Source organism: Rutilus rutilus (assembly GCF_951802725.1).
Source record: "Rutilus rutilus genome assembly, chromosome: 18".
Classification (NCBI taxonomy): Eukaryota; Metazoa; Chordata; class Actinopteri; order Cypriniformes; family Leuciscidae; genus Rutilus; species Rutilus rutilus.
The window spans coordinates 35718194-35731063 of NC_140231.1; the positions used below are offsets into that span (position 1 = coordinate 35718194).

General features: G+C 36.7%; 2 long non-coding RNA genes across 3 annotated transcripts; both read left to right on the plus strand.

Annotated features, from left to right (window-relative positions):
- Positions 1-2769: 2769 nt before the first annotated feature.
- On the plus strand, positions 2770-8845 carry LOC311277361. Of its 2 annotated transcripts, none has more exons than XR_014625230.1 (5): positions 2770-2901; positions 3329-3443; positions 4062-4258; positions 6798-6846; positions 6944-8845. It is a non-coding gene; the product is annotated as an uncharacterized lncRNA (long non-coding RNA). The 2 variants fall into 2 exon arrangements; XR_014625231.1 differs by having other exon boundaries at positions 2811-2901; positions 3405-3443.
- Positions 8846-10616: 1771 nt separating this feature from the next.
- LOC311277376 lies at positions 10617-12129 on the plus strand. Its single transcript, XR_014625247.1, has 2 exons — positions 10617-11024; positions 11890-12129. It is a non-coding gene; the product is annotated as an uncharacterized lncRNA (long non-coding RNA).
- Positions 12130-12870: the final 741 nt, after the last annotated feature.

The window sequence follows — 12870 nt, forward strand, 5'->3', positions numbered from 1 at the left end:
AAGACACATGACATCGATGTGACATGTCTCCAGCGTCTTAAGTTTTCCGATTTCTCTCTTGCTAGTGCTTTATTTTTATTTATTTTTATTCGATCATATACTAGCGCATTATGTAGCCTACCGTTTCACTAGCTGGCAAACGATCCCAGCTTCAGCGTCATCACTACGACACACACCTTTGTGCATTGATTACGGCTTTTGTTGACACAGAGCGCGTTTCGGGACCGGGACTGATACCGGCAATGTTACTAGGTCCAACCCGGGATCGATGTGAATGTGTTTGCGTTCACACATAAGGCACTCTGGCAATTTCCCGGGATCAATGCGCTGTGTGAGAGGGGCTTAAGAGAATTGGGACAACCCTTTAGACCATGACCATTTTCTGACCAAAAGTGGAATAGCAAAAGTGGAATCGGACATGCCCTAAGTGCACTTGCGTCCTGCGCTTTAGACCATGCGCTTAGATTGATAAAATAGGGCCCACAGCCTATAACACACACTCACGAGTTTATTTTTTAGCATTGTTGGGAGGAGTAAAAGTTTTAACAACCAGATGCATTTACATTTGTCCAGTTTCGTCTTGAATGCGGCCCAGACCTCCTCCTGATGTGGTTTGAACGATCAGATTTAAATCCATCTCTACGGATAATCCCGTAAATCCCCATCGGGCATTTACACCTGGGGTCTGTTCCATGATGGACGTTGAACACACTCAGGGTTACTGAATTAGTTTTGAGTTGACAAAACCAAACCAATCCAACCAGGCTTTGTGGGGACCATGATGCTGATCATCAACTCTCTCTGTCAACTCAGGCTTTATACTTTATACTATTATGAATTTAAACAAATTTAAAGAGAAAGAAGAAAACAGTTGTCTATGAAAGAGGACAATTAAAAGAAAAGGTCTTGCTATATCAGTGCAAGTAAAAGTTGTGAAGTGAGTTTAGTTGATAAAGGTATAGAGAGAACTGAACATAAGCTCACATGTGGTCATTTCATTGCTTGATTCTAAAGTGTATTTATATTACCTTTTTATATATTTATTCAATTAAACTGTGCGTAATAATAATTGATAAACTAAAACTGTACATTTGTGATCAGTTAAGGGTATAATAATTACATAATATCTAAATCATACAAAATTATTCTAAATAAGCGTCACTAAAAGCCAGACGATTTTGTGTTTAAAAGTGACATTCCTGTAATTCCTGGAAACAAGTGGAGTGACTTAATCACATTAGACATGTGACACTTTGCTCACAGCTGATTGGTTCAAGTTCGGTTTCAGATATCTCACCTGGAACATCACCTGACCCGGACCAGGTTAGCCGTAGAGCGTGAGTCACTATGGTGATGAACACTGCTAAAAGCCAAACCACTTTCATGGTGCCTGAAACCCAGGGTTGGCGCAAACTAAACTGAAACACACCTGGCTATCCTAAACCGGGTTCATGGTACAGGCCCCTGGTGTAAACAAGGCTGAGAGGCTAAACACTACCAGGTCCCATGTGACCAAACCACCTGGAAATGTACACGCAAAATACAAAATAAAAGACAAACATTTCCAGCACTTACAATTATATTATATTATGTGTTTGTGTGTTGTTATTTTTTTCTATTACTTTTTACGCTTTGGGTGTGAGAAAAGCGCATTATAAATAAAATGTATTATTATTATTTATGTTGAAATTTTAATTCAGTTTACAAAAATGTTTTGAGCACTAGTTTTAGTCTAAAACCTCAATGCGATAAATCCCACCTTTTGCTTTCACGTGCGTTCGTGAATGAAGAAAATTTTGTGTTTAATGGGAAGACTAATTAAAAATAAGTAAACATCTCAGCCACTTATATCACTGCTGTATGCTACGTCAAACTTGAACTGACCTGAGAACAGGATGAGTGTGGGGATTTCACATCATTTACTCAGCTTTATGACTGATAATCTGAAGATAAGTTGACTATTAAAATGAACAGCTATAGGCTATATCGATTCACGAATAAAAAACTATATATTTTTTAATTGTTACTGCCTTTAGTTATTATTTTGGAATAAAAGTAAAAAAGCTTACAAACACAACTTGATTAGATTTATACTTGATTTTAATAAATAGAACATTAATTGCATTTAACAGTTAATGTAAAAATACTAAATTGTAAAGAAAAATGAATATATTTATGTAAAGTATGTAAAGTAAATGTTTATCAAACCAGAAAACTGTGACAACATTATGTGTAGGTATAACTGGAACATGAATTTACATTTTATCTATTAAAAAAATGTTTAAAAAATTTTTGCTTCCTCATTTCAGAACATCACTGATCAGGGGTGCGTTTCCCGAAAGCATCGTTGGCCAACTATGGTCGAAAGTTCCGTCGTTACCAATACGCTGATTTCACGCAGCCGCCATTTTGAACTTGAAAGTGAGGCTCCGGTGGGAAGAACCCCGGAAGTACAGATAAACAACAATGCCTTGGACTACCAACCTGAATCTACTGCCGCGATTTACACTATTGGAAGATAATTTCTAATATAGGATATGTATATAGTTCATTCCTGCTTCGTTTTTTACTCTCTGAATTATATATAAAAAAATTATTTTATTTATAAATAAATTTCACTGTATATAGTCTAAAGTATGAAAGAAATGTATGTACAGTTTTAGAATTGACACAACATCATTAAACACAACAATACGCCATCGCATTCACGACTCTCCTATGATTAAAGGCGACACTTCCGGTTTTCTTCCCACCGGAGCCTCGCTTTCGATTTCAAAATAACGGCTGTGAAATCAGCGTATAGAGTTCAATGGACATTGCGATGAACTTGCGACCATAGTTGGCCAACGATGCTTTCGGGAAACGCACCCCTGGATTGTGAAACTCAGCTGGCGTTTTCAAGTAAGCCAAAAAGGACTCGATGAGCTTTGGTGTCTTAAATTAAGTTAGTGTTAAACTAACTCCTGCACTGCATCATTTTCAAAAAATAATGGACATGGATTATTGATTTTTATGAAATTCCAACATTTATAAGCAAATTTAAATTCAAAATTACTATTATTTTTATTTGGAGTTTATAACTGAATGAGATTCTTGACATGATCTGAACTATGAAATCATATTGAATAAAATGACTTGACAGTTCGTCACATTATTGACTATATAAGCAAATGGGACTCAACATTGTTGCTGTATCCATTATATCTTAAAACGAAGTTCATTTCACTGTGAGATTCTGTGAAGTCAAATCGGTTAACAGGAAGTATTGAGGAGAAGTGTTTGTGGTTTCAGTAACTGACTGTGTGTGTATAATTCTAAAACTGATCAGCCTATATCAGAAGCCAGTGGAGGAGTTTAACCTTCACACTATAAAAGCTGATCTTTCTGAACATCTGATCTCTCAGATCTGCACTGGATGTCTCCTCTCTTCTGCTCATCACAAGGTGATTAAAACACTTTATCTTCAATTGTTTTGTAAAAAATGTTTTGTTACTCTATATTTTAAGGTGTCATTGTTACAGTGTAATTATATATTTATTATTTTATTTTTCCTTTATTTTACCAGAAAGTAATATAGTAATATTTTACAAGAGAGAACTGGCCAAGGTAGCAGCCATACAGGAAGACAACATTATTAATAATAATAATAATATATTAGAACATAGTATCCTCTCAACAAAAACCATCACAAGCCTTCATTACCACTGTCTTTATGATGCCTTTAAATTCACCAATAGACACCAATCTGTAGCTTTAGATCTTTTATAAGTGCTGTGTAATATTAAGCAACTACATGTATATCTACTATAGGGTTAGGGTTTGGTTGAGTGTGAGTTGCATGTAATTATGCATAATTTACTGTTATTACTATGGTAAGTACATGTCATGTAACAAGGACACTCTAAAATAAAGTGTTACAGATTTTTCCATAGACAGATTGTCATTAATTGACATTAATGTCTCTATTATAGTGAAACTGAAATGTAAACCTGTATTGCTCAACAATCATTAACTGATGTCAAACTTCACTCTGAACTGAACTACTGTATTCTCTTGAACAGATATTACCAAAGTCAGAATATATGAGAAATGGGAGGACATGGAGCTTCACAAACTACAGAATAAATTAACATGTGGACAAGAGAGAGAGAGAAGAATGGGGAACAAAAAGGACAAACGTTACAATCTAATGAACCAAAACAGAAAAACACGCCGAGTCTAGTCAGACGAAACAGCATTAATAGCGGAAAACCGAACTGTGAGTATTTATGATGTTTAATATCTAATATGGCGTTATTATCTTGTCAAATGTCGAGAGCGCATTATTGTAGGGCGAAAGTACATTAATATAATGTGCCGAGCGCGAATCTCTCTGCTCGCGCGCGGAATATAATGCGTGAGCGCGAATCTCTCTGCTCGCGCCCGGAATATGTGCCGAGTGCGAATCTCTCTTGCTCGCGCGCGGAAACTGAGCGCGCGCTCTCAGACAGGCTGCTCTTGTAAGAATTTTCTCTGGGCTCGCTCAGAGAATATGCCTGCACTTAAAATGTGTTCAGTGCAATCGCGAATCTCTCCTCTTCACTTAAAGTAAGCGTGTATGTGCTTAGACTGTGTCCCGTGCGTTCGCGCATGCCTAAGTATTTTTTTTATTATTAATGCCAAGGTATTAAAAAAAACTTACACAGCAAAAAATGTACAAAATACATACAACGGAATAAATAAAGCAAAGCAGCATACATATAGCCTGTACATATGCTCATATAAATAAATAAACAGAACAGAAAGCTGTAATGAAATAAATAAAAAAGTTGAAACAAGTTTATTGTCTTAAGAGTTTTAAGATTCTTAGATAACGAAATGCTTTGGATGTATTGTTGGACCTCTCTTCTAAAAACAATGAATAAGGGATTCTGCTGAGTGAATTTACTACAGTGAATGTGAAATTTTGCAAGGAACAATAATAGCTTAATAATAAAATACTCATTAAATTTAGCTTTTTATATAAAAAAAAGAAACCAAACAGTATATCCTTAAAAAGCAAAGAGAAATCCAGAAACACATTGCGCTTAATAAAATTAGAAAATTCAACCCAAAATAACTGTGTGTGAGGACAATCCCAGAAGATATGATGAGCAGTTTCATCATCTGATTTAAACCTTTTCAAAAGCTAAATTTTATATTATCAATCTATTATTGTTCCTTGCGAAATTTCATATTCACTGTAGTAAATTCACACTCAGCAGAATCCCTTATTCATTGTTTTTAGAAGAGAGGTCCAACAATACATCCAGAGCATTTTGTTATCTAAAAATCTTAAAGCTCTTAAGATAATAAACTTGTTTTAACTTTTTTATTTATTTCATTAAAGCTTTCTGTTCTGTTTATGTTATTATGAGCATATGTACAGGCTGTATGTATGTATACATATATATATATATATATATATATATATATATATATATATATATATATATATACTGGCTAAATATGCTGCTTTGCTTTCTTTATTCCGTTGTATGTGATTTGTAGCCTACATTTTTACTATGTAAGTTATATTTTTGATACCTTGGCATTAATAAAAAAAAAAAATAATAATAATAAAAAGAAATTGAAGAGAAGAGTAACCTACTTAGGCATGCGCGAACGCACGGGACACAGTCTAAGCACATACACGCTTACTTTAAGTGAAGTGGAGAGATTCGCGATTGCACTGAACACGTTTTAAGTGCAGGCATATTCTCTGAGCGAGCCCAGAGAAAATTCTTACAAGAGCAGCCTGTCTAAGAGCGCGCGCTCAGTTTCCGCGCGCGAGCAAGAGAGATTCGCACTCGGCACATCATTATATTCCGCGCGCGAGCAGAGAGATTCGCGCTCACGCATTATATTCCGCATTATATACTTTCGCCCAACAATAATGCGCTCTCGACATTTGACAGGATAATAACGCCATATTAGCGCTAGTTCGTCGGCGTCGGCTTGGTGTGTTCCAGGCTTTAGACATCATGCGCTGTGGAAAGAAACACGTCAAAGCACTCAGGTTTAATTATGCAGATATAACGCACGTATAGGCGATTTTGAATGAATATTTCATGTCGATATACAATGGTTACATCATGTTAAAACTAATCCTGCTATTGATATATTTGTAAGACTGTCGACCCTAGAACAATGGCAAGGGAAAACAAACGTCCGGCGAATATCAAACCTAAAACTAACTTCACCGCGCTCAACCAGCGTGAGTGCATTCACGCACTGGTAATCGCTGGCGTTCAGCGGAGGAGAGGGAGCGTGAACCGGCGTAGATGCACTCAAATCAGACAGGAGAACCGTGACTGTCGGTAAGCGTGTTTGTTAATGCGTTTGTGATGTTACGTTTGGATTTAATGTGGAAGGACTCCTTCAAGAGCACCAGGCTGGTTGCAATTTAACGGTGCACGCGACATTTTTTTAACAATAGCCTACCATAGCGCTATCATTGATATTAATTAAACTATTTATTATTATTTATCTAAAAATGATGCCGGAACACAGTTCCGGACCGGACCGTTCCGGTCCATTTTAACCTTTTCACCGTATATGAAAACATATCAGCCTACGTGAAATTCTGTTCAAGTCTCTTATGCTTATTAATTTAGTTAAAAAATACTCACATTTTGTAGATTCTGGAACTTGTAAGTACATGTATATCCACAACTGTAAGCATTTGGCAGATCTATCCATCAGTGACACAGATTTATTAATTGTCGCTGTTTGAACAGGAATTGCTATAATCTGATGTTTGTGTTCTTCATTCACAGTTTCTCATGATTCACCGATTCATTGTGATGTTTTAGAGTCACAGAAATGGTGAGACACACACAAATACAGAGAAATATTGAAAACTGAAGCAGAAATCTGATGTTATATTAATCTCTGTGTTATATTTCTGTGTTCCTCCTTTCAGAAAGCAGCAGTGTGATTCATCTAACCTGATACATATTCTCCAGCATGTTCCTTTTTCAACAAATAATGAGTTCACGGTTCAGACATGCACTGTTACTGTATATAAGATGAATATATGAATGGATTTTATATGTAAATACTACATGTTTGGATTTACTTTCTCTCCTGGGGCCTGTTTCAGAAAGGAGATTAAGTGAAAACTCTGAGTATGTTAACCCTGAAATGAGGGAAACTCTGGAGGTATGTTAAACTTGAGAAAGCAGAGTAAGTCAAGCCCGTTTCTGAAAGAGAGGTAACTTATACTCAGAGTCAGTTACCATGGTAACTTACTCTGTGAACCTAACCTGGTCGGGAGCAGGTTTTCTTCGGTAAACCCTGAGTTTCTTTTGGTCTCCTCCCCTTTTTCAAGAGGAAGTGGTGTTTAAACACCTCATTCATTCTTTCAGTACATTTTTATTAAAAAAATTAATCTTTTATTAATAAATAAAATATTGCTAAGTCTATTTAACTCCATAACTGGCAACTGAAAATACAGTAGATTAGAGTTACATAATGTAGTTCTAAACAAATTCTACAGATTTAAACTGGGGCATTTACTGGAAATCACTGAACTGTTCATCTGTGCAACAGAAGCTGATGGACCGTCCTCCAGCTGTTCTTCCACACTCTGAGGGCGGAGGGAGAGATAAGAATACCCGTTTATACTTAGATTTAAATTTAGATTCTATCGGCTACTCCACATAAAAATGTGAAATAATCATAATGTGTAGATTGTTTGATGTGTAGACACATAATATTAACATTACCTCTGTAGGCCTCTAAAATAGCCTATATAAAAACTAACACATATGTAAACCTCTTACATTTTATGAAGGCCCTTGGATCTTCGGGAGTGGCTCTGAAGTCCCTCCTGGAATTCCCTCAGCTGTAAATGCTGCTGCACTGCTAGACACTGGATGCTATTTAGTTATTTAATATGTCAAATGTTTGTAAAGTCAGGTAGCCTACACCCATGATGTGCTCAAGCCTTACTTGATTGGATTATGTTTTTATATTTAATTTTCAGCTGCTGCCATGTTCTTTTAAAACCTGCAGGATTGCTCCTACATGAAAATTAAAATAAGGTTGAATAACACACTGTTCTTCCAGTTTCACCTCTGATATTATAACAGTTGGGTAAGTTACTTGTATTACTAACTACAAATGACATCTTCAGCAGTGTAATTAGATTAATGTAATAATGACTATCTTTAGAATGTATTGGTCTACTTATTACTAAATCCCATATCAACCTCAACCACTTGAACAATACAAGGAGAGACAAGAAACTGCACTTTTAATGCTTTCAAATAAACAATATACAATTGCATAAATTATTCTTGAATTGACCAAAGTGTGTAGAGGGAGAAGGTTACATTAAAATATACCTTTTAAAAATGTATGTTAAATATATAGAATTGTTCTATAGTCTAATGCAATTGCATCAGATTTTACTTTAAATTAAAGATGAATTAAGAGTAATCCCTTTAATTAAATTACAGTATTAATGTTCTAATACTGTAAAATTACAGTAATAATGTTCGTACTGGTGAGAAATATGCAGACCTCTTTTTGTCTGGCGCTGTTGCCATGGTGACTCATAATATCTGTGCTCCAATGGCTTTTTATAGTTGTGGTGCACGCGCTTAACTCAGAGTCAGTCAACTCAGAGTTGATTGAACTAACTCATTTCAGCTGTTCTGAAACCGAAAACTCAGAGTTTCCCATCTCAGGGTAAGTCAACTCAGAGTTCAAGTTTTAACTCAGAGTTGGTTGAACCTCCTTATTGAAACAGGCCCCTGGAGTTGTACAGATTTGTAAAAATGTTCCAAGCTTCTTGTAAAAAAAATAAAAATAATAATTACGTAAACTGTTTGTTTTGTGTGTTAATATTTTTGTTGTAGCCTACGTGATCCTTGATAAAAATCAGCAAGATCAATGTTAACATTGTGGCGAGCACGACGAGGTCGAGGGCCGTGGGAGGACAGCGCGAGGCCGGTGGCGTGATTGATCGAGCGACACGAGCACGACGCACCGGTCTCAGTGTTGCCAGATTGGGCGGGTTCCCGCCCAATTGGGCGGTTTTGAATTTGATTGTGCGGGTAAAAAAGGGTTTGGGCGGGTGAATTTGGGCTGGTTTGGGGCCAGTTCGGCGGTTTTCAAACATCTACATTTTAAAGTCTAATTGTTTAAAAAACTAAACTAAAGTGTGCATGTAGTCCATAAAATCAGTCATCATGACATTACTGTACACACACGCCCATGCAGAGTCAGCTGGCGTTGGTGTTGACATCACCGACGAGCACGCACTTTTAGCCAATCAGCGATCAGCAGGCAGATGCGATTGAGCATGATAAATTGTAGCTGTATATTCAGTGATCGCTAATGCCAAAGTGATATAGCCTACTAAACAGTAAGTTGTATCTACACAGTAAAGAGTGAGATAGTGAGCAACTCTATAAACGTAAACCTGGTGGGAGATAGATGGTGAATATAACTCTGAGAGGAGAGCACAGTTGAATGACTTGAAATGAAATCAAATATGGGACGTGAAATATGTCCATGGTCATGTGCACACTAGCCTAACCTTACCAGAGACATCGGCAACTTTTACACCGTCCAGACTGCACTATACTCGGCCCTGACAGCTGCTGAAAAAGGTTTGAATCAACGATGAATCCGTTTTGACTGCTAAATTCTGCGTTATGTTCTGCAGTGTGTACTTCCGAGGGTTAAAGTCATCGGTTCATTTCTTGATTGCCGTTTTGACAGTGTGCATCTGGACATTTTAGTCATATTGGCTAATTCTCCTTAAAGATGAACTGAACTGAAATAATCAACATTGATAACGTGTTGTTTATGACAATTAAAAGTAAATTACACAAAAATTTTTTTTTAAAAATATCAATATAGCTTTTTTAAAAGCAACACAAAAATTGCGTTTGTTAGTATAAGAACGCTGGCCATTCTGATGACGTCACTGGAATGGTAGGACCTGCGAAGGTATATAGGCAGCTGCAGCTGCAGGTCCTATATACACACGAAAATGAGTCATTTTGGTTATGCGTTTGAGCCTGTGAGGGACAGGCCAGTAGTACCTGACTACCACCACAAGGAGGACGATCAGTTTCAGGCTCCACCTACAGTACAGGATCATTTGGGGGGAAGTGACTGGTGTGGGTGTGGGCGCTACCCATAGACAGTATATAAACCTGTAAACGCGGGCGCTGCCGGAGCAGGGACACTGCACCTGAATCGATCTGTTGCAGGGAGGTCAACCTGGAACATTTATTTTTGAAATGCGATATGGTATTAGACCATATCGCATATATCGATATAGTTCAAATTTGTGATCCTTGCTCCCCCGTGCCCCCACTCCTCCTTTTCCACTCTGCGTGCGTGTTTAGAGCATGTTATGTTATAAGAGGCGAATCATGACTACTTCAGAAAACCCAGCACAATTCTATTCTAATCTGGCAACACTGAGACCGGTGCGTCGTGCTCGTGTCGCTCGATCAATCACGCCACCGGCCTCGCGCTGTCCTCCCACGGCCCTCGACCTCGTCGTGCTCGCCACAATGTTAACATTGATCTTGCTGATTTTTATCAAGGATCACGTAGGCTACAACAAAAATATTAACACACAAAACAAACAGTTTACGTAATTATTATTTTTATTTTTTTTACAAGAAGCTTGGAACTATTCTATTCTATTCTATAAGTGTAGGCTGAAATAAAGTCTTTCACCTCAGAAAAACGGACTTTCTTGTTCTGTCAGCCAAACTCGTAGTGCACATTCTTCAAATGCACGCGCAAATGCGGCAGCGCGCTGTATCGCTTCACTGATCAATTGCAAAGTAAACTACGAGCATGCAACGCCGTTACGTTGTAAATTACATGAAAATGTTAAAATCAAAATACTGCACGGCCAGTTACTGCACATATACCTCTTACTATGGACCTAGCAGCTAACATAGTTCTGCGAGTTGAACTCCCTGCATCAACAACGTTTCCAGACATGATGAACATCAGCTAGCTTCAGGGTGAGTAGAGAGGGACATTGGATTCTGTTTACAGACCTGCTGGGTTTAGTTAGCTGCTAGTAAACGCATTATTATCGATCTGTGATATCGTCGGAGTCATGATTTATTATTTATTTATACAGTTTATGGTCGGAGTGGTGGCTTGTGGAGTTTGACAAAAGTGCTTCCAACGTGTTTAGCTGCTAACGTTAGCTCTTTACATAGGTTGGATCGTTTGGTATCTAGCTTGGTTTTGTTACTCAATTTCAGTAAATGCAGAGTGTGTCAGTCTCACTTTTATTGAACGCTATAAAGCCTAACGTTACACGTTATATGTGCGTGTAAGTGACACATGTTTGTGTATGTGACAACATTACATAGCCTACAGCCCTTTGCTTAGTATACTTGCTAGCATGATAACAGTTAACATAGTTATCTGTCCTCTGCCTGACGTGAGCGTTCCAGCCTCAGACTATGTACATGCTATGGCTGCTCTGCTTGTGTTGGTTATGAACAGAGTAGCTTACCATGCCAGTGACGTAGCGGAATGCTGAAATCCGACATGGCGGCGCCCGTGTAACAACAACAAAATTTTCAATGTACAATTTTATCCCTTTTAACAAATTCTGCCATTTTAATAATTGTACCAATGAGAATAAATAAAATACATCTGTTATATCACCTTTACTCAAATTTTCAGTTCAGTTCATCTTTAATTATTGCCCTGTTTTGATCTGTTTTCCCGGAATTTTTTTTATTTTTTTATTTGTTTTAAGGAGATACAAATTGTGCTTATCAACCTTGAATGACATGGTAATGAAATTATATCATATTATTTTGGCAGTAATATTTTGGCAGTAAAATTTTGGGCGTTTTTTTCTTGTAGTGGGCGGGTTTTGGTGAGCTTTTGGGCTGGAAATCACCGTCCCAATCTGGCAACACTGACCGGTCTCGTATCTCTCACGGAGGAGCGGAAGCAAAAGGAGGAGCAACGACAGTGATGAGCGAGAGAGGAACAGGCCTGGACTTATGTTGTGTTTTTGTTTCTGATTTATTGTGACAGCAGTCGTCCGTGAGGGGCTTTTACTTTCATTTTTGTATTTATTTATTAAAATGTTTGAATGTTCGTCGGTTCCCGCCTCCTTCTTCCCGTAACATCTGAACTTCGTTATACAAACATGTTCACAAACTTATATAATCTGAGTATTACTGAATACATCATTCTACAATTATCTATGGATATATGTCTTATAGTATAGTGTATATCTACAATAATTTAATTGACTTATCTAAATTATTACTAGGACCTATTATTATTATTATTAATATTATTATAAATTACTAATGCTAATCCGATTATTTTCAAGGATATTATTATTGTTACTACTACCACTATTATTATTATTGTTATTATTAGTAGGCTAGTATGTTTACTACTTCCACTACAACTCTATTACTGTTACTATGATTGTCTTAAATTGCCTCTATCTATATTTCACTAAAATATCCCATTACTTAGCCTACCAATGTACCTGCATACACCACTATATCAATATCTATGTTCAGCTGTTTTCTCTTTCTTTGTTTTTGTTTTTGTTTTGCTTTTGTTTTTCACTTTGATTTCTTACCAAGCTTCTGTTTGGTTAATTTACAATACAATTTTTTTTTATTATTAAAAAAAGTGAGATCAATGTTTTTCAACTGAACAATGCTGAAGTTAACAATGTAGCAAATTAAAATTTTATAATTTATAAATGATAAAAAAAGGGAAATATGCAAGAGACATGTGAAAGATAACTTGTTATAATTAATAAATTATAAATATTTGGATCAGTTAATCAAATTAATCAAATTAACTTTTTGTAAC